The following is a 22964-nucleotide window of genomic DNA, read 5'->3' on the forward strand; positions in this document are numbered from 1 at the left end:
ACCTGCCTCCTCCTGTGTATGACCTTCTGCCTTCCCCTGGACCCAGCTACCTGCCTCCTCCTGTGTATGACCTTCTACCTGCCCCTGGACCCAGCTACCTGCCTCCTCCTGTGTATGGCCTTCTGCCTGCCCCAGCTACCTGCCTCCTCCTGTGTATGACCTTCTGCCTGCCCCTGGACCCAGCTACCTGCCTCCTCCTGTGTATGACCTTCTGCCTGCCCCTGGACCCAGCTACCTGCCTCCTCCTGTGTATGACCTTCTGCCTGCCCCTGGACCCAGCTACCTGCCTCCTTCTGTGGTCCTTTACAATAAACACCTGCTGCGCCCTGCGCTTGAAAACAGCTCTCTGTCTCCCTCGTGTTAATTACAAGTTACTACATAATTCCATATGGGTTATTTCATAGTTTTGAAAATAGAAAATAGTTTTAAAAAATAAAGAAAAACCCTTGAATGAGTAGGTGCGTTGTAACGTGTACTGGTACTGTATATGTTTTGCGATTCGATACGGCAATTTTATTGAGATTTAATGCTCCAAACATATTGCTCACTATACGTCTGCTGCAGAGAGAGACAATGAGTTTTGATCATGTAAAAAAAAGTGATGAAAACATGGCTACCTATTTAAAAAGAAGATGGTAAAAAAAAAAGAGTTTTCGTGCAGATACAGCCGACTAGCGCTAGCTGACGTAATTATTATTGTTAAATACATTAGCTAGTATCTATAATATCGTCCAAAATAATATTTCGATCGACAACCCCCTCCATCAATAATGACAACCTGTCAGGATTCTATGCCAACATGGCCACTGCTGTGCACACATCCAGTACATAGTACACTCACGTCTGTAGCCATTAAGTGCTTTGAAAGGCTGGTCAAGGCTCACATCAACACCATTATCCCAGAAACCCTAGACCCACTCCAATTTGCATTCCACCACAACAGTTCCAAAGATGATGCAATCTCTATTGCACTTAACACTGCCCTTTCCCACCTGGACAAAAGGAACACCTGACCTGACTGCCCTCGACTAGCACAAAACTTCCTGTGGCGGACTGCAATAGCATCGAATAGTCCCCACGATATGCAACTGTTCAGGGAAGTCAGGACCCAATACACGCAGTCAGTCAGGAAAGCAAAGGCCAGCTTTTTCAAGCAGAAATTTGCATCCTGTAGCTCGAACTCCAAAAAGTTCTGGGACACTGTAAAGTCCATGGAGAACAAGAGCACCTCCTCCCAGCACTGAGGCTAGGTAACACGGTCACCACCGATAAATCCATGATTATCGAAAACTTCAACAAGCATTTCTCAACGGCTGGCCATGCCTTCCGCCTGGCTACTCAAACCTCGGCCAACAGCTCCGCCCCCCCGCAGCTACTCGCCCAAGTCTCTCCAGGTTCTCCTTTACCCAAATCCAGATAGCAGATGTTCTAAAAGAGCTGCAAAACCTGGACCCGTACAAATCAGCTGGGCTTGACAATCTGGACCCTCTATTTCTGAAACTATCCGCCGCCATTGTCGCAACACCTATTACCAGCCTGTTCAACCTCTCTTTCATATCGTCTGAGATCCCCAAAGGATTGAAAGCTGCCGCAGTCATCCCCCTCTTCAAAGGGGAGACACCCTGGACCCAAACTGTTACAGACCTACAGTGCCTTGCGAAAGTATTCGGCCCCCTTGAACTTTGCGACCTTTTGCCACATTTCAGGCTTCAAAAATAAAGATATAAAACTGTATTTTTTTGTGAAGAATCAACAACAAGTGGGACACAATCATGAAGTGGAACGACATTTATTGGATATTTAAAACTTTTTAACAAATCAAAACTGAAAAATTGGGCGTGCAAAATTATTCAGCCCCCTTAAGTTAATACTTTGTACCTGCCCTGCCAATCTAAGGTCTTGAAAGCCAAGTCAACAAACAGGTCACTGACCATCTCGAATCCCACCGTACCTTCTCCGCTGTGCAATCTGGTTTCCGAGCCGGTCACGGGGTGCACCTCAGCCACACAGAGTTCAGTGTGTCAAATCGGAGGGCATGCTGTCTGGTCCTCCCGCAGTCTCTATGGGGGTGCCACAGGGTTCAATTCTCAGGCCGACTCTTTTCTCTGTATATATCAATGATGTTGCTCTTGCTGCAGGCGATTCCCTGATCCACCTCTAGGCAGACGACACCATTCTGTACACTTCCGGCCCGTCCTGGACACCGTGCTATCTAACCTCCAAACGAGCTTCAATGCCATACAACACTCCTTCCGTGGCCTCCAACTGCTCTTAAACGCTAGTAAAACCAAATGCATGCTTTTCAAACGTTTGCTGCCTGCACCCGCACGTCCGACTAGCATCACCACCCTGGATGGTTCCGACCTAGAATATGTGGACATCTATAAGTACCTAGGTGACTGGCTAGACTGTAAACTCTCCTTCCAGACTCATATCAAACATCTCCAATCTAAAATCAAATCTAGTCTGCTTTCTATTCCGCAACAAAGCCTCCTTCACTCACGCCGCCAAACTTACCCTAGTAAAACTGACTATCCTACCGATCCTCGACTTCGGCGATGTCATCTACAAAATAGCTTCCAACACTCTACTCAGCAAACTGGATGCAGTTTATCACAGTCCCATCCGTTTTGTTACGAAAGCACCTTATACCACCCACCACTGCGACCTGTATGCTCTAGTCGGCTGGCCCTCGCTACATATTCGTCGCCAGATCCACTGGTTCCAGGTCATCTACAAGTCCATGCTAGGTAAAGCTCCGCCTTATCTCAGTTGGTCACGATGGCAACACCCACCCGTAGCACGCGCTCCAGCAGGTGTATCTCACTGATCATCCCTAAAGCCAACACCTCATTTGGCCGCCTTTCTATCCAGTTCTCTGCTGACTGTGAACGAACGAATCGCAAAAATCGCTGAAGTTGGAGACTTTTAGCTCCCTCAACAACTTCAAACATCTGCTATCTGAGCAGCTAACCGATCGCTGCAGGTGTACATAGTCTATCGGTAAATAGCCCACCCAATTTTACCTACCTCATCCCCATACTGTTTATATTTATTTACTTTTCTGCTCTTTTGCACACCAATATCTCTACCTGTACATGACCATCTGATCATTTATCACTCCAGTGTTAATCTGCAAAAGTGTAATTATTCGCCTACCTCATGCCTTTTGCACACAATGTATATAGACTATTTTTTTCTACTGTGTTATTGACTTGTTAATAACTCTGTGTTGTCTGTTCACACTGCTATGCTTTATCTTGGCCAGGTTGCAGGTACAAATGAGAACTTGTTCTCAACTAGACTACCTGGTTAAATAAAGGTGAAATAAAAAATAAATAAATAAAAACACCTATGTGAGAATGCTGTTCATTGACTACAGCTCAGCGTTCAACACCATAGTGCCCTCAAAGCTCATCACTAAACTAAGGACTCTGGGACTAAACACCTCCCTCTGCAACTGGATCCTGGACTTCCTGATGGGCCGCACCCAGGTGGTAAGAGTAGGTAACAACACATCCGCCACGCTGATCTGGTGGAGGTGGTGTCAACGGTAAGGGCTGGTGGAGGTGGTGTCAACGGAAAGGGCTGATGGAGGTGGTGTCAACGGTACGAGCTGGTGGAGGTGGTGTCAACGGTATGGGCTGGTGGAGGTGGTGTCAACGGTATGGGCTGGTGGAGGTGGTGTCAACGGGTACGGGCTGGTGGAGGTGGTGTCAATGGTATGGGCTGGTGGAGGTGGTGTCAACGGTAAGGGCTGGTGGAGGTGGTGTCAACGGTAAGGGCTGGTGGAGGTGGTGTCAACGGTAAGGGCTGGTGGAGGTGGTGTCAACGGGTACGGGCTGGTGGAGGTGGTGTCAACGGTATGGGCTGGTGGAGGTGGTGTCAACGGAAAGGGCTGATGGAGGTGGTGTCAACGGTATGGGCTGGTGGAGGTGGCGTCAACGGTACGGGCTGGTGGAGGTGGTGTCAACTGTACAGGCTGGTGGAGGTAGTGTCAACGGAAAGGGCTGGTGGAGGTGGTGTCAACGGTAAAGGCTGGTGGAGGTGGTGTCAACTGTACAGGCTGGTGGAGGTGGTGTCAACGGAAAGGGCTGGTGGAGGTGGTGTCAACGGAAAGGGCTGGTGGAGGTGGTGTCAACGGTAAAGGCTGGTGGAGGTGGTGTCAACGGTACGGGCTGGTGGAGGTGGTGTCAACGGTACGGGCTGGTGGAGGTGGCGTCAACGGTACGGGCTGGCGGAGGTGGCGTCAACGGTACGGGCTGGCGGAGGTGGTGTCAACGGTACGGGCTGGTGGAGGTGGCGTCAACGGTACGGGCTGGTGGAGGTGGTGTCAACGGTACGGGCTGGTGGAGGTGGCGTCAACGGTACGGGCTGGTGGAGGTGGCGTCAACGGTACGGGCTGGCGGAGGTGGCGTCAACGGTACGGGCTGGCGGAGGTGGCGTCAACGGTACGGGCTGGCGGAGGTGGTGTCAACTGTACAGGCTGGTGGAGGTGGTGTCAACTGTACAGGCTGGTGGAGGTGGTGTCAACTGTACAGGCTGGTGGAGGTAGTGTCAACGGAAAGGGCTGGTGGAGGTGGTGTCAACGGTAAAGGCTGGTGGAGGTGGTGTCAACTGTACAGGCTGGTGGAGGTGGTGTCAACGGAAAGGGCTGGTGGAGGTGGTGTCAATGGAAAGGGCTGGTGGAGGTGGTGTCAACGGTAAAGGCTGGTGGAGGTGGTGTCAACGGGTACCGGCTGGTGGAGGTGGTGTCAACGGGTACGGGCTGGTGGAGGTGGTGTCAACGGTAAGGGCTGGTGGAGGTGGTGTCAACGGTAAGGGCTGGTGGAGGTGGTGTCAACGGGTACGGGCTGGTGGAGGTGGTGTCAACGGTAAAGGCTGGTGGAGGTGGTGTCAACGGTAAGGGCTGGTGGAGGTGGTGTCAACGGTAAGGGCTGGTGTAGGTGGTGTCAACGGGTACGGGCTGGTGGAGGTGGTGTCAACGGGTACCGGCTGGTGGAGGTGGTGTCAACGGTACGGGCTGGTGGAGGTGGTGTCAACGGGTACGGGCTGGTGGAGGTGGTGTCAACGGTACGGGCTGGTGGAGGTGGTGTCAATGGGTACGGGCTGGTGGAGGTGGTGTCAACGGTACGGGCTGGTGGAGGTGGTGTCAATGGGTACGGGCTGGTGGAGGTGGTGTCAACGGTACGGGCTGGTGGAGGTGGTGTCAACGGTACGGGCTGGTGGAGGTGGTGTCAACGGTATGGGCTGGTGGAGGTGGTGTCAATGGGTACGGGCTGGTGGAGGTGGTGTCAACGGTAAGGGCTGGTGGAGGTGGTGTCAACGGGTACGGGCTGGTGGAGGTGGTGTCAACGGTAAGGGCTGGTGGAGGTGGTGTCAATGGGTACGGGCTGGTGGAGGTGGTGTCAACGGTAAGGGCTGGTGGAGGTGGTGTCAATGGGTACGGGCTGGTGGAGGTGGTGTCAACGGGTACGGGCTGGTGGAGGTGGTGTCAACGGTACGGGCTGGTGGAGGTGGTGTCAACGGTAAGGGCTGGTGGAGGTGGTGTCAACGGTAAGGGCTGGTGGAGGTGGTGTCAACGGTACGGGCTGGTGGAGGTGGTGCGGGAGTGTCGATGGGTGTACCTAATAAACTGGCCACTGAGTAAAAGTGGAGCGTAGAGAAGAAATTGTTCCACATTTGCTTGTTAAGATTTGTTATTTTAAGATGAATGCATTTAAACTAAGTTGCTCTGGATAAGAGCGTCTGGTAAATTAACCTCTAACCTCCCTCCACCTCTCTAGTCTCCCTCCACCTCTCTAGTCTCCCTCCACCTCTCTAGTCTCCCTCCACCTCTCTAGTCTCCCTTCACACCTCTAGTCTCCTTCACACCTCTAGTCTCCCTTCACACCTCTAGTCTCCCTTCAAATCAAATCAAATTTATTTATATAGCCCTTCGTACATCAGCTGATATCTCAAAGTGCTGTACAGAAACCCAGCCTAAAACCCCAAACAGCAAACAATGCAGGTGTAAAAGCACGGTGGCTAGGAAAAACTCCCTAGAAAGAACTCCCTTCACCTCTCTACTCTCCCTTCACCTCTCTACTCTCCCTTCATCCATCCATTTGTTAGCCAACGCAAACACACACATTTTCTTCAGGAAATGTTATTGTAGTTTCCTCTGTAATCCCTGTTCTTATAGTCTCCCTTCACACCTCTAGTCTCCCTTCACACCTCTAGTCTCCCTTCAAATCAAATCAAATTTATTTATATAGCCCTTCGTACATCAGCTGATATCTCAAAGTGCTGTACAGAAACCCAGCCTAAAACCCCAAACAGCAAACAATGCAGGTGTAAAAGCACGGTGGCTAGGAAAAACTCCCTAGAAAGAACTCCCTTCACCTCTCTACTCTCCCTTCACCTCTCTACTCTCCCTTCATCCATCCATTTGTTAGCCAACGCAAACACACACATTTTCTTCAGGAAATGTTATTGTAGTTTCCTCTGTAATCCCTGTTCTTATAGTTTCCTCTGTAATCCCTGTTCTTCTAGTTTCCTCTGTAATCCCTGTTCTTCTAGTTTCCTCTGTAATCCCTGTTCTTCTTCTAGTTCTCTGTAATCCCTGTTCTTCTAGTTTCCTCTGTAATCCCTGTTCTTCTTCTAGTTTCCTCTGTAATCCCTGTTCTTCTTCTAGTTTCCTCTCTAATCCATGTTCTTATAGTTTCCTCTGTAATCCCTGTTCTTCTAGTTTCCTCTGTAATCCCTGTTCTTCTTACAGTTCTCTGTAATCCCTGTTCTTCTAGTTTCCTCTGTAATCCCTGTTCTTCTTCTAGTTTCCTCTCTAATCCATGTTCTTATAGTTTCCTCTGTAATCCCTGTTCTTCTAGTTTCCTCTGTAATCCCTGTTCTTCTTACAGTTATCTGTAATCCCTGTTCTTCTAGTTTCCTCTGTAATCCCTGTTCTTCTTCTAGTTTCCTCTGTAATCCCTGTTCTTCTTCTAGTTTCCTCTCTAATCCATGTTCTTATAGTTTCCTCTGTAATCCCTGTTCTTATAGTTTCCTCTCTAATCCCTGTTCTTATAGTTCCCTCTCTAATCCCTGTTCTTCTAGTTTCCTCTGTAATCCCTGTTCTTCTTCTAGTTTCCTCTGTAATCCCTGTTCTTCTTCTAGTTTCCTCTGTAATCCCTGTTCTTCTTCTAGTTTCCTCTGTAATCCCTGTTCTTATAGTTTCCTCTGTAATCCCTGTTCTTCTTCTAGTTCTCTGTAATCCCTGTTCTTCTTCTAGTTTCCTCTGTAATCCCTGTTCTTATAGTTTCCTCTGTAATCCCTGTTCTTATAGTTTCCTCTGTAATCCCTGTTCTTCTAGTTTCCTCTGTAATCCCTGTTCTTCTTCTAGTTCTCTGTAATCCCTGTTCTTCTTTTAGTTTCCTCTCTAATCCCTGTTCTTCTTCTAGTTTCCCCTCTAATCCCTGGCAGTGACAGTGTTTCTAAAGCATTTAACCCTTATTTTACCAGATAAATGTATAAATTGACTGAGAACACATTCTCATTTACAGCAACGACATGGGGAATAGTTAAAGGGGATAGGAGGGGGGTGAATGAGCCAATTGGAAGCTGGGGATGAGTAGGTGACCGTGATGGTATGAGGGCCAAATTGGGAATTTTGCCAGGAAACCAGGTTTAATACCCCTACTCTAACAATAAGTGCCATGGGATATTTAGTGACCAGAATCAGGACACCCGACATCCTAAACACTGCAACTTACACAGGGCAATGTCCCCAATCACTGTCCTGGGGCATTGGGATATACTTTTTTAGACCAGAGGAAAGAGTGCCTCCTACTGGCCCTCAAACACCACTTCCAGCAGCATCTGGTCTCCCATCCAGGAACTGACCAGGACCAACCCTGCTTAGCTTCAGAAGCAAGCCAGCAGTGAGATGCAGGGTGGTATGCTGCTGGCAACCGTGAGGAGAAGCTCTGTAATATCATTAGCTACGTCCCAATATGGCACCATATTCCACATTTTGAGCACTACATTTCACCAGGAACCAAGGGGCTCCGGTCAAAAGTACTGTAGTACACTACATAAGAAGGAACAGTTTACCATTTGGGAGACAGCCATTGAAAATCCACTGACAACAGAGGGGGTGAACGGCGGGTTTAGAGGAGACAGCCATTGATAATCCACTGACAACAGAGGGGGTGAACGGCGGGTTTAGAGGAGACAGCCATTGATAATCCACTGACAACAGAGGGGGCTGAAAGGCGGGTTTAGAGGAGACAGCCATTGATAATCCACTGACAACAGAGGGGGTGAACGGCGGGTTTAGAGGAGACAGCCATTGATAATCCACTGACAACAGAGGGGGTGAACGGCAGGTTTAGAGGAGACAGCCATTGATAATCCACTGACAACAGAGGGGGCTGAACGGTGGGTTTAGAGGAGACAGCCATTGATAATCCACTGACAACAGAGGGGGTGAACGGAGGGTTGAGAGGACAGCGGAGCAGAACACACATTGTTAATGTAACGCCGGACAAATAAAGTTGTATTGGATTGTATTGGCCTGGGCACAAGGCTTGTATGGGTGATTGTAGTTTCCCGTTGTCTCTCCAACTAACATCTCCTCTCTAATAGGACTCGGCTGATGCTCCCAAACATAAGTCTTCGTCTCAAAGAAAAAGCGACCAACCAGAGTCCATGTTTCCCCTCCCTAGTACACTCTGGTACCAACACAGTGAGCACTTCAGGAGGAAAGCGACCAATCAGAGTACATGTTTCCCCTCCCTAGTAAACTCTGGTACCAACACAGTGAGCACTTCAGGAGGAAAGCGACCAATCAGAGTACATGTTTCCCCTCCCTAGTAAACTCTGGTACCAACACAGTGAGCACTTCAGGAGGAAAGCGACCAACCAGAGTCCATGTTTCCCTCCCTAATACACTCTGGTACCAACACAGTGAGCACTTCAGGAGGAAAGCGACCAATCAGAGTACATGTTTCCCCTCCCTAGTAAACTCTGGTACCAACACAGTGAGCACTTCAGGAGGAAAGCGACCAATCAGAGTACATGTTTCCCCTCCCTAGTACACTCTGGTACCAACACAGTGAGCACTTCAGGAGGAAAGTGACCAATCAGAGTCCATGTTTCCCCTCCCTAGTAAACTCTGGTACCAACACAGTGAGCACTTCAGGAGGAAAGCGACCAACCAGAGTCCATGTTTCCCCTCCCTAGTAAACTCTGGTACCAACACAGTGAGCACTTCAGGAGGAAAGCGACCAATCAGAGTCCATGTTTCCACTCCCTAATACACTCTGGTACCAACACAGTGAGCACTTCAGGAGGAAAGCGACCAACCAGAGTCCATGTTTCCCTCCCTAGTACACTCTGGTACCAACACAGTGAGCACTTCAGGAGGAAAGCGACCAACCAGAGTCCATGTTTCTCCTCCCTAATACACTCTGGTACCAACACAGTGAGCACTTCAGGAGGAAAGCGACCAATCAGAGTCCATGTTTCCCCTCCCTAGTACACTCTGGTACCAACACAGTGAGCACTTCAGGAGGAAAGCAACCAATCAGAGTCCATGTTTCCCCTCCCTAGTACACTCTGGTACCAACACAGTGAGCACTTCAGGAGGAAAGCGACCAATCAGAGTCCATGTTTCCCTCCCTAGTAAACTCTGGTACCAACACAGAGGCAGAAGAACTGGGTCAGTGTTCAAACGTTAATGCCGAAGGAATCTTCTGCTTTCAAAAGGGTTTAGCCTCTGTCTCTGTCTGGGCTGGTGGTGCGTATGGGATGAGCGACTAGGATAAAATTTAGACAAAGAGGAGGGAGGACAGAAATTAGATGACAGATCTCCAGAGTTCCTCTGTGGCGATGGGAGAACCTTCCAGAAGGACAACCATCTCTGAAACACTCCACCCAGCACTCCAGACGGATGCCACTCCTCAGTAAAAGCACGTCAGCCCATTTGGAGTTTGCCAAAAAGGGATCTAAAGGACACAGACCATGAGAAACAAGATTCTCTGGTCTGACGAAACCCGAATGTAACTCTTTGGCCTGAATGACAAGCATCACGTCTGGAAGAAACCTGGCAACATCCCTATGGTGACAGCATAATGCTTTTGGGATGTTTTTCAGAGGCTGGGACTGGGAGATTAAACGGGATTGAGGGAAAGATTAACAGAGCAAAGTACAGAGAGATCCTTGATGCTCCAGAGCGCTCAGGAACCGAGACTGGGGCGATGGTTCACCTTCCAACAGAACAATGACAAGTCTCTGAATGTCCTTGAGTGGCCCAGCTAGAACCCGATCGAACATCTCTGGAGAGACTCTGCAGAGAAGAATGGGAAAAACTCCCCAAATACAGGTGCGCCAAGCTTGTAGCGTCATACCCAAGATGACTCGAGGCGGTGATCGTTGCCAAAGGAGCTTCAACTAAGTTCTGAGTAAAGAGCCTCAAGTAGATTACTAAGAAAAGCTCATCCATTTAAAAAAAAAATAGCCTTTTAACCTTTGTGCAGATTGCCATGTCTCATTTTCGATTAATTGAAAATGATGCTTTGAAAAAGTCTCTCTGCGTTGCAGAGCTGGCTACAATTTCAGTTTCCTCCCCTGAAAAGATCAAACAAATATTACAACAAATGTTATGGCTGAACTCAAATGTGCTGGTTGATAAAATACCTGTATTTATAGGAAAGATGTTTGAAAAGGGTATTTTGTTCTTAAATTATATTGTAAATTGTACTGGTAGAGTTATGTTCTTCATGGAGTTATCAGAACTGTACGGAAAGGAGGTAGGGAACTGGTCTGTCTGCCCAATATAAAGGATCTAAACTGGAGGAGGCAGGTGGCAGCGGGAGGAGGCAGGTGGGAGGAGGTAGGGAACTGGTCTGTCTGCCCAATATAAAGGATCTAAACTGGAGGAGGCAGGTGGCAGCGGGAGGAGGCAGGTGGGAGGAGGCAGGTGGGAGGAGGCAGGTGGGAGGAGGTAGGGAACTGGTCTGTCTGCCCAATACAAAGGATCTAAACTGGAGGAGGCAGGTGGCAGCGGGAGGAGGCAGGTGGGAGGAGGTAGGGAACTGGTCTGTCTGCCCAATATAAAGGATCTAAACTGGAGGAGGCAGGTGGCAGCGGGAGGAGGCAGGTGGGAGGAGGTAGGGAACTGGTCTGTCTGCCCAATATAAAGGATCTAAACTGGAGGAGGCAGGTGGGAGGGGAGGAGGCAGGTGGTAGCGGGAGGAGGTAGGGAACTGGTCTGTCTGCCCAATATAAAGGATCTAAACTGGAGGAGGCAGGTGGTAGCGGGAGGAGGCAGGTGGCAGTGGGAGGAGGTAGGGAACTGGTCTGTCTGCCCAATATAAAGGATCTAAACTGGAGGAGGCAGGTGGTAGCGGGAGGAGGCAGGTGGTAGCGGGAGGAGGTAGGGAACTGGTCTGTCTGCCCAATATAAAGGATCTAAACTGGAGGAGGCAGGTGGTAGCGGGAGGAGGCAGGTGGCAGTGGGAGGAGGTAGGGAACTGGTCTGTCTGCCCAATATAAAGGACCTAAACTGGAGGAGGCAGGTGGCAGCGGGAGGAGGCAGGTGGGAGCGGGAGGAGGTAGGGAACCGGTCTGTCTGCCCAATATAAAGGATCTAAACTGGAGGAGGCAGGTGGCAGCGGGAGGAGGTAGGGAACCGGTCTGTCTGCCCAATATAAAGGATCTAAACTGGAGGAGGCAGGTGGGAGGAGGGAGGAGGTAGGGAACTGGTCTGTCTGCCCAATATAAAGGATCAATACTGGAGGAGGCAGGTGGTAGCGGGAGGAGGCAGGTGGGAGCGGGAGGAGGCAGGTGGCAGTGGGAGGAGGTAGGGAACCGGTCTGTCTGCCCAATATAAAGGATCTAAACTGGAGGAGGCAGGTGGTAGCGGGAGGAGGCAGGTGGGAGGAGGCAGGTGGGAGGAGGTAGGGAACTGGTCTGTCTGCCCAATATAAAGGATCTAAACTGGAGGAGGCAGGTGGGAGGAGGGAGGTGGGAGGAGGTAGGGAACTGGTCTGTCTGCCCAATATAAAGGATCTAAACTGGAGGAGGCAGGTGGGAGGAGGGAGGTGGGAGGAGGTAGGGAACTGGTCTGTCTGCCCAATATAAAGGATCTAAACTGGAGGAGGCAGGTGGGAGGAGGGAGGTGGGAGGAGGTAGGGAACTGGTCTGTCTGCCCAATATAAAGGATCTAAACTGGCGGAGGAATGTAAATAGCATAAATAGGAAAGTTATACCAGTTTCATTTGAGGACCAGGATGTTGACATCTGAGCCATACAGATTGCAAAATAGGAGGGAAGAGATTTTTGATGTACCGATTCCATGGTACAGGATGTATGAGCTGATATATAAAACGCAAGATTCAAGACTTCGTGCTTTTCAGCTAAAATTATCATATAGAATTCTTGCCACCAACAAAATGTTGAATATTTGGGGCATAAAATCGTCAAAGCTCTGCAGATTCTGTTGTGACGATACAGAATTGCCCTCCGGTAGCCCATTTATGGTCTCAGGTTCAGGAATGGCTGAAAACGCATTGATCTAAAAAAATTGACCCTAGAAATAGTACTGTTAAGAGATCTGGAGAGACCTGGTCAGTCAATTACTAATACTCATAGTAAAAGTATTTATCTTTAACTCGCAATCTGTGGATTCTATTTGATTAGAGAGAGTGAAATTGTACGTTAAACATCACAGCATAGTTGAAAGATGTTGCGTAGAAATCCGAAGAGGGTGGCCAGGAGAGATAGATGGGATGGGCTGGGGGTGGCCAGGAGAGATAGAATGGATGGGCTGAGGGTGGCCAGCAGAGATAGATGGGATGGGCCGAGGGTGGTCAGGAGAGATAGAATGGATGGGCTGAGGGTGGCCAGCAGAGATAGATGGGATGGGCTGAGGGTGGCCAGCAGAGATAGATGGGAGGGGCTGCGGGTGACCAGCAGAGATAGATGGGATGGGCTGAGGGTGGCCAGCAGAGATAGATGGGATGGGCTGAGGGTGGCCAGCAGAGATAGATGGGATGGGCTGAGGGTGGCCAGCAGAGATAGATGGGATGGGCTGAGGGTGGCCAGCAGAGATAGATGGGATGGGCTGAGGGTGGCCAGCAGAGATAGATGGGATGGGCTGAGGGTGGCCAGCAGAGATAGATGGGATGGGCTGAGGGTGGCCAGCAGAGATAGATGGGATGGGCTGAGGGTGGCCAGCAGAGATAGATGGGATGGGCTGAGGGTGGCCAGCAGAGATAGATGGGATGGGCTGAGGGTGGCCAGCAAAGATAGATGGGAGGGGCTGAGGGTGGCCAGCAGAGATAGATGGGATGGGCTGAGGGTGGCCAGCAGAGATAGATGGGATGGGCTGAGGGTGGCCAGCAGAGATAGATGGGATGGGCTGGGGGTGGCCAGGAGAGATAGATGGGATGGGCTGGGGGTGGCCAGGAGAGATAGAATGGATGGGCTGAGGGTGGCCAGCAGAGATAGATGGGATGGGCCGAGGGTGGTCAGGAGAGATAGAATGGATGGGCTGAGGGTGGCCAGCAGAGATAGATGGGATGGGCTGAGGGTGGCCAGCAGAGATAGATGGGATGGGCTGAGGGTGGCCAGCAGAGATAGATGGGATGGGCTGAGGGTGGCCAGCAGAGATAGATGGGATGGGCTGAGGGTGGCCAGCAGAGATAGATGGGATGGGCTGAGGGTGGCCAGCAGAGATAGATGGGATGGGCTGAGGGTGGCCAGCAGAGATAGATGGGATGGGCTGAGGGTGGCCAGCAGAGATAGATGGGATGGGCTGAGGGTGGCCAGGAGAGATAGATGGGATGGGCTGGGGGTGGCCAGGAGAGATAGAATGGATGGGCTGAGGGTGGCCAGCAGAGATAGATGGGATGGGCCGAGGGTGGTCAGGAGAGATAGAATGGATGGGCTGAGGGTGGCCAGCAGAGATAGATGGGATGGGCTGAGGGTGGCCAGCAGAGATAGATGGGATGGGCTGAGGGTGGCCAGCAGAGATAGATGGGATGGGCTGAGGGTGGCCAGCAGAGATAGATGGGATGGGCTGAGGGTGGCCAGCAGAGATAGATGGGATGGGCTGAGGGTGGCCAGCAGAGATAGATGGGATGGGCTGAGGGTGGCCAGCAAAGATAGATGGGAGGGGCTGAGGGTGGCCAGCAGAGATAGATGGGATGGGCTGAGGGTGGCCAGCAGAGATAGATGGGATGGGATGAGGGTGGCCAGCAGAGATAGATGGGAGGGGCTGAGGGTGGCCAGCAGAGATAGATGGGAGGGGCTGAGGGTGGCCAGCAGAGATAGATGGGATGGGATGAGGGTTGCCATGTGTCAAGAGAACTTCTCTGGTCATCCCTACTGCCTCTGACCTGGCATGTATCAAGAGTATGTATTTGCTTAAAGGCCGGCCTTTAATACATGCCAGGTCGGAGGCAGTAGGGATGACCAGAGAAGTTCTCTTGATACATGCCAGGTCGGAGGCAGTAGGGATGACCAGAGAAGTTCTCTTGATACATGCCAGGTCGGAGGCAGTAGGGATGACCAGGGAGGTTCTCTTGATACATGCCAGGTCGGAGGCAGTAGGGATGACCAGGGAAGTTCTCTTGATACATGCCAGGTCAGAGGCAGTAGGGATGACCAGGGAAGTTCTCTTGATACATCGAAGTGTGTGAATTGGACCATTTTCTTGTCCTGCTAAGCATTCAAAATGTAACGACTACTTTTGAGTGTCATAAATCTTATGGAGTAAAAAGTACATTTTTGGGGGTACGCGGGGGGCGGGGGGGTAGTGAAGTAAAACTAAAAGTTGTCAAACATATAAATAGTAAATAGTAAAGTACAGATACCCCCAAAACACTACTTAAGTAGTACTTTGAAGTATTTTTACACCACTGCACAAGATGGGATAACAGTCGTTCAAGTTCTGCATAACTAGCTAGCAAAGCGATTTACATTTCCTGCTAACCAAACAACACCTGCGTCTAGCTGTGGCCATTGAAAAAATGATTCAATGTTGCCATGACATCCTCCCAGCAGCTAGCTAGCTAGCTGACGTTAGGCTTGTTTGGTTTTTAGCTTGCTACATAAATAGCTTCATAAATGAATAAGTTAGCCTATTAGTCACATTATGACTGACTTGTGATCAGCTTTTGGGGGGAAATACCAAGAAATTTATTGGTGAATTATAGTTATAATGCATTGAACTGCATCCATCTATTCGGCCAACGATGCCTTACTTCACGTAACGGAATTGTGAGTCGAATATAACTTATAATTAAAACCTCTTATAAAGTTGTTGCATAAACTGAGAATTTGACCTTTAACCAACTTATTATGATTGTCTGTTGCATATCTGCAAAGTAGTTAAAATGCTGTAAATTCCACTTTAATAGGCTCTACTGTAAACAATCTATTTACATTCGACAAACTCTATTCAAAATGTATTTAAACTCTACTCAAACTCTACTCAGCCTGTATTTAAACTCTACTCAGCCTGTATTTAAACTCTACTCAGCCTGTATTTAAACTCTACTCAGCCTGTATTTAAACTCTGCTCAAACTCTATTCAGCCTGTATTTAAACTCAGCCTGTATTTAAACTCTACTCAGCCTGTATTTAAACTCTACTCAAACTCTATTCAGCCTGTATTTAAACTCTACTCAAACTCTATTCACACACTGTACAGGTCTGCGTCCCAAATGGCACTCTGTGTACTATATAGTACACTACTTTGGAGTAGGGCTCTGGTCAAAAGTAGTGCACTATATAGGGAATAGGGTTCTATAGGGCTCTGGTCTAAAGTAGTGCACTATATATGGAATAGGGTTCTATAGGGCTCTGGTCTAAAGTAGTGCACTATATAGGGAATAGGGTTCTATAGGGCTCTGGTCTAAAGTAGTGCACTATATAGGGAATAGGGTTCTATAGGGCTTTGGTCTAAAGTAGTGCACAATATAGGGAATAGGGTTCCATAGGGTTCTGGTCTAAAGTAGTGCACTATATAGGGAATAGGGTTCTATAGGGACTCTGGTCTAAAGTAGTGCACAATATAGGGAATAGGGTTCTATAGGGCTCTGGTCTAAAGTAGTGCACTATATAGGGAATAGGGTTCTATAGGGCTCTGGTCTAAAGTAGTACACTATATAGGGAATAGGGTTCTATAGGGCTCTGGTCTAAAGTAGTGCACTATATAGGGAATAGGGTTCTATAGGGACTCTGGTCTAAAGTAGTGCACAATATAGGGAATAGGGTTCTATAGGGCTCTGGTCTAAAGTAGTGCACTATATAGGGAATAGGGTTCTATAGGGCTCTGGTCTAAAGTAGTACACTATAGGGAATAGGGTTCTATAGGGCTCTGGTCTAAAGTAGTACACTATATAGGGAATAGGGTTCTATAGGGCTTTGGTCTAAAGTAGTGCACAATATAGGGAATAGTGTTCCATAGGGTTCTGGTCTAAAGTAGTGCACTATATAGGGAATAGGGTTCTAGAGGGCTCTGGTCTAAAGTAGTGCACAATATAGGGAATAGGGTTCTATAGGGCTCTGGTCTAAAGTAGTACACTATATAGGGAATAGGGTTCTATAGGGCTTTGGTCTAAAGTAGTGCACAATATAGGGAATAGTGTTCCATAGGGTTCTGGTCTAAAGTAGTGCACTATATAGGGAATAGGGTTCTAGAGGGCTCTGGTCTAAAGTAGTGCACAATATAGGGAATAGTGTTCCATAGGGTTCTGGTCTAAAGTAGTGCACTATATAGGGAATAGGGTTCCATAGCGTTCTGGTCTAAAGTAGTGTACTATATAGGGAACAGGGCTCTAAAGTAGTGCACTATATAGGGAATAGGGTTCTATAGGGCTTTGGTCTAAAGTAGTGCACAATATAGGGAATAGGGTTCTATAGGGCTCTGGTCTAAAGTAGTGCACTATATAGGGAATAGGGTTCTATAGGGTTCTGGTCTAAAGTAGTGCACTATATAGGGAATAGGGTTCTATAGGGTTCTGGTCTAAAGTAGTGCACTATATAGGGAATAGGGTTCTATAGGGCTCTGGTCTAAAGTAGTGTACTATATAGGGAATAGGGTTCTATAGGGTTCTGGTCTAAAGTAGTGCACTATATAGGGAATAGGGTTCTATAGGGTTCTGGTCTAAAGTAGTGCACTATATAGGGAATAGGGTTCTATAGGGTTCTGGTCTAAAGTAGTGCACTATATAGGGAATAGGGTTCTATAGGGTTCTGGTCTAAAGTAGTGCACTATATAGGGAATAGGGTTCTATAGGGTTCTGGTCTAAAGTAGTGCACTATATAGGGAATAGGGTTCTATAGGGCTCTGGTCTAAAGTAGTGCACTATATAGGGAATAGGGTTCTATAGGGCTCTGGTCTAAAGTAGTGTACTATATAGGGAATAGGGTTCTATAGGGTTCTGGTCTAAAGTAGTGCACTATATAGGGAATAGGGTTCTATAGGGTTCTGGTCTAAAGTAGTGCACTATATAGGGAATAGGGTTCTATAGGGTTCTGGTCTAAAGTAGTGCACTATATAGGGAATAGGGTTCTATAGGGTTCTGGTCTAAAGTAGTGCACTATATAGGGAATAGGGTTCTATAGGGTTCTGGTCTAAAGTAGTGCACTATATAGGGAATAGGGTTCTATAGGGTTCTGGTCTAAAGTAGTGCACTATATAGGGAATAGGGTTCTATAGGGCTCTGGTCTAAAGTAGTGTACTATATAGGGAATAGGGTTCTATAGGGCTCTGGTCTAAAGTAGTGTACTATATAGGGAATAGGGTTCTATAGGGCTCTGGTCTAAAGTAGTGCACTATATAGGGAATAGGGTTCTATAGGGTTCTGGTCTAAAGTGAAAACTTCTGTGTGATTGTTCTTGTGTTTGACTCTTCTCATTAACACAGAGCAGCTAATTAGCCGTGTCAGTGACACATATTCAGTATCATATACTGTGTGTGAGTGATTAGACCCGGTCAGTGACACATATTCTGCTTATCATATACTGTGTGTGAGTGATTAGACCCGGTCAGTGATACTCGTCTTCCCTATAAGTAATTACTTCCTGTAGCCAAAGACTATAATCCCTACAGGGCGACATAGTTATAATCCAAACCCCTTGAATTCGCCTCAAGCCTCAACAAAAGAATTAACATTTCACCCTGATGTTAAACTGTAAAGCATTATATCTCTCTCTCTCTCACCCTGATGTTAAACTGTAAAGCATTATATATCTCTCTCTCTCTCCCTGATGTTAAACTGTAAAGCATTATATCTCTCTCTCTCTCTCTCCCTGATGTTAAACTGTAAAGCATTATATCTCTCTCTCTCTCACCCTGATGTTAAACTGTAAAGCATTATATCTCTCTCTCTCCCTGATGTTAAACTGTAAAGCATTATATCTCTCTCTCTCTCTCCCTGATGTTAAACTGTAAAGCATTATATCTCTCTCTCTCTCACCCTGATGTTAAACTGTAAAGCATTATATATCTCTCTCTCTCTCACCCTGATGTTAAACTGTAAAGCATTATATATCTCTCTCTCTCACCCTGATGTTAAACTGTAAAGCATTATATATCTCTCTCTCTCACCCTGATGTTAAACTGTAAAGCATTATATCTCTCTCTCTCTCCCTGATGTTAAACTGTAAAGCATTATATCTCTCTCTCTCTCCCTGATGTTAAACTGTAAAGCATTATATCTCTCTCTCTCTCTCTCCCTGATGTTAAACTGTAAAGCATTATATCTCTCTCTCTCCCTGATGTTAAACTGTAAAGCATTATATCTCTCTCTCTCTCCCTGATGTTAAACTGTAAAGCATTATATATCTCTCTCTCACCCTGATGTTAAACTGTAAAGCATTATATATCTCTCTCTCACCCTGATGTTAAACTGTAAAGCATTATATCTCTCTCTCTCTCACCCTGATGTTAAACTGTAAAGCTTTATATCTCTCTCTCTCACCCTGATGTTAAACTGTAAAGCTTTATATATCTCTCTCTCTCACCCTGATGTTAAACTGTAAAGCATTATATCTCTTTCACCCTGATGTTAAACTGTAAAGCATTATATATCTCTCTCTCTCACCCTGATGTTAAACTGTAAAGCTTTATATATCTCTCCCTCTCACCCTGATGTTAAACTGTAAAGCATTATATCTCTCTCACCCTGATGTTAAACTGTAAAGCATTATATATCTCTCTCTCTCACCCTGATGTTAAACTGTAAAGCATTATATATCTCTCTCTCTCTCCCTGATGTTAAACTGTAAAGCATTATATATATCTCTCTCTCACCCTGATGTTAAACTGTAAAGCATTATATCTCTTTCACCCTGATGTTAAACTGTAAAGCATTATATCTCTTTCACCCTGATGTTAAACTGTAAAGCATTATATATCTCTCTCTCACCCTGATGTTAAACTGTAAAGCATTATATATCTCTCTCTCTCCCTGATGTTAAACTGTAAAGCATTATATCTCTCTCTCTCTCTCCCTGATGTTAAACTGTAAAGCATTATATATCTCTCTCTCTCTCTCCCTGATGTTAAACTGTAAAGCATTATATATCTCTCTCTCTCCCTGATGTTAAACTGTAAAGCATTATATATATATCTCTCTCTCTCTCTCCCTGATGTTAAACTGTAAAGCTTTATATATCTCTCTCTCTCTCCCTGATGTTAAACTGTAAAGCATTATATATATATCTCTCTCTCTCTCTCCCTGATGTTAAACTGTAAAGCTTTATATATATCTCTCTCTCTCCCTGATGTTAAACTGTAAAGCTTTATATATATATCTCTCTCTCCCTGATGTTAAACTGTAAAGCTTTATATATATATCTCTCTCTCTCCCTGATGTTAAACTGTAAAGCTTTATATATATATCTCTCTCTCTCCCTGATGTTAAACTGTAAAGCATTATATATATCTCTCTCTCTCTCCCTGATGTTAAACTGTAAAGCATATATATATCTCTCTCTCTCTCTCCCTGATGTTAAACTGTAAAGCATTATATATCTCTCTCTCTCTCTCACACCCTGATGTTAAACTGTAAAGCATTATATATATATCTCTCTCTCCCTGATGTTAAACTGTAAAGCATTATATATCTCTCTCTCTCTCCCTGATGTTAAACTGTAAAGCATATATATATCTCTCTCTCTCACCCTGATGTTAAACTGTAAAGCATTATATATCTCTCTCTCTCTCCCTGATGTTAAACTGTAAAGCATTATATATATATCTCTCTCACCCTGATGTTAAACTGTAAAGCATTATATATCTCTCTCTCTCTCTCTCCCTGATGTTAAACTGTAAAGCATTATATATCTCTCTCTCTCCCTGATGTTAAACTGTAAAGCATTATATATCTCTCTCTCTCCCTGATGTTAAACTGTAAAGCATTATATATCTCTCTCTCTCACCCTGATGTTAAACTGTAAAGCATTATATATATCTCTCTCTCCCTGATGTTAAACTGTAAAGCATTATATCTCTCTCTCACCCTGATGTTAAACTGTAAAGCATTATATATATATATCTCTCTCTCACCCTGATGTTAAACTGTAAAGCATTATATATATATATATCTCTCTCTCCCTGATGTTAAACTGTAAAGCATTATATATCTCTCTCTCACCCTGATGTTAAACTGTAAAGCATTATATCTCTCTCTCTCTCCCTGATGTTAAACTGTAAAGCATTATATCTCTCTCTCTCACCCTGATGTTAAACTGTAAAGCATTATATCTCTCTCTCTCTCACCCTGATGTTAAACTGTAAAGCATTATATCTCTCTCTCTCTCACCCTGATGTTAAACTGTAAAGCATTATATATCTCTCTCTCTCACCCTGATGTTAAACTGTAAAGCATTATATCTCTCTCTCTCACCCTGATGTTAAACTGTAAAGCATTATATATCTCTCTCTCTCACCCTGATGTTAAACTGTAAAGCATTATATCTCTCTCTCTCACCCTGATGTTAAACTGTAAAGCATTATATATCTCTCTCTCTCACCCTGATGTTAAACTGTAAAGCATTATATATCTCTCCCTCTCACCCTGATGTTAAACTGTAAAGCATTATATATCTCTCTCTCACCCTGATGTTAAACTGTAAAGCATTATATCTCTCTCTCTCTCTCTCACCCTGATGTTAAACTGTAAAGCATTATATCTCTCTCTCTCTCTCTCTCTTACTAATTCTTTAGAAAGGTCATGTCTGTCACGCCCTGGTCTTAGTATTCTGTGTTCTCTTTATTATGTTGGTGAGGCTTTGTCTTGGGGTTTTGTAGTTTATGGGATTGTGTTTAGTATAGTATTCTGTGTTCTCTTTATTATGTTGGTGAGGCCAGGGTGTGACATGGGTGATTTATGTGGTTTGTTTTGTCTTGGGGTTTTGTAGTTTATGGGATTGTGTTCAGTATAGTATTCTAGGTAAGTCTATGGTTGCCTAGAGTGTTTCTCAATCAGAGGCAGGTGATTTATCGTTGTCTCTGATTGGGAGCCATATTTAGGCAGCCATATTCTTTGAGTATTTTCGAGGGTGATTGTTCCTGTCTCTGGTTTTTCACGTTTCTTGTGTTTTGTATATTGTTTCGTATTTTCATCTTTATTAAAGATGTTTATAAATAACCACGCTGCATTTTGGTCCTCCTCTCTTTCACTGGAAGAACTGTCCAATCAAACGTGTCTATTGAATTCTATGCATATAATTCTATCCATCAATTCCATTCCATATTTGGACATGTGTCACATCAACTGTAATTAACCTCACCAACATTTGGATTAAAAAAAAGGTGGTTTCATAGCTAACTAATTATTTAAATTTCAATACATTTCTTAAGGTATTTAACATTGTATTGAGGCAGAATGGAAATCGGAAGGGGAGACAGGTAGTGGAAGAAACAGTGGGGAGGATGCAGGGATTGATGCTCAGTCTCCAGCAGGCAATTTGTATGTGACTTACCCCTCAACCACTAATTATTTTAACATTCCACCCAGAGGTTTGTCATGCATTAGACGGGAGAATCCTTCACTTATTGAAGAAGAAGAAGAAGAAGGCGAGGAAAACCCCATCAAATATTCATTTTTCCCCATAATGCCTCATTAAGCCTCGCATGTATTTTTGTATTCTGGTTGGTTCCCCAAACCAGGAAGTAAGAGCACAGTGTACTGTAGTAACTAAACATGAGTCACGCATAAGAGCCAGCTGCAATCCATAGGGCTCTGGTCAACAGTAGTGCACTATATAGGGCATAGTGTCTCATTTGGGACGTGTCCCATTTCAGTCACTTGCACTTAGTGTAGTGAAAACAACATGCTTTTAAAAAATTAAAAATAGTTTCTGACCCATTTTCCAAACTCCCCTGTCCCCTCCTCTCCCCTAGCTTCCTCTTAGTGGGTTGACAGAGTACATTTTAACATTCATTCATCATCCAATTATTTTGTGGAAAGTCTATTTATAGCCAAATACAGTAGAATAACACCACAAATAATTTGTAGTTTCAATGACTGCATTGAACAATATATAAATACATACCTACTATGGCAAGGTTATGTTCAGATCCACAGGCAATCTGTGGAGAGAAATTAAATATCTGATGAAGTCTTTACATCATATGAATTGGTTGAATGTCAACCTGTCTATTCTTCACATGGTCATGTAGGCTAGACAGGAAACGCACTCTCCCCAAGGACAGTCAACATTCCGATTTGTCCGTCAGACTGCCAGATGAAACGCGATTCATCACTCCAGAGAACGCGTTTCCACTGCTCCAATGTCGGTGTACTTTACACTGCAGCCGGCGATTGGCATTGAGCATCGAGAAGTTAGACTTGTGTGCAGCTGCCCGGCCATGGAAACCCATGAAGCTCCCGACGTACAGTTCATGTGCTGACGTTGCTTCCAGAGGCAGTTTGGAACTCGGTAGGCCGTTCTGTGAAGCTTGTGTG

General features: G+C 46.0%; 1 pseudogene; it reads right to left on the minus strand.

Moving 5' to 3' along the window:
- LOC118379294 (secretion-regulating guanine nucleotide exchange factor-like) overlaps positions 1-22964 on the minus strand; it is a 46797-nt pseudogene that overhangs the window by 8030 nt on the left and 15803 nt on the right.

Source organism: Oncorhynchus keta, unplaced genomic scaffold (genome assembly GCF_023373465.1).
Source record: "Oncorhynchus keta strain PuntledgeMale-10-30-2019 unplaced genomic scaffold, Oket_V2 Un_contig_15037_pilon_pilon, whole genome shotgun sequence".
Classification (NCBI taxonomy): Eukaryota; Metazoa; Chordata; class Actinopteri; order Salmoniformes; family Salmonidae; genus Oncorhynchus; species Oncorhynchus keta.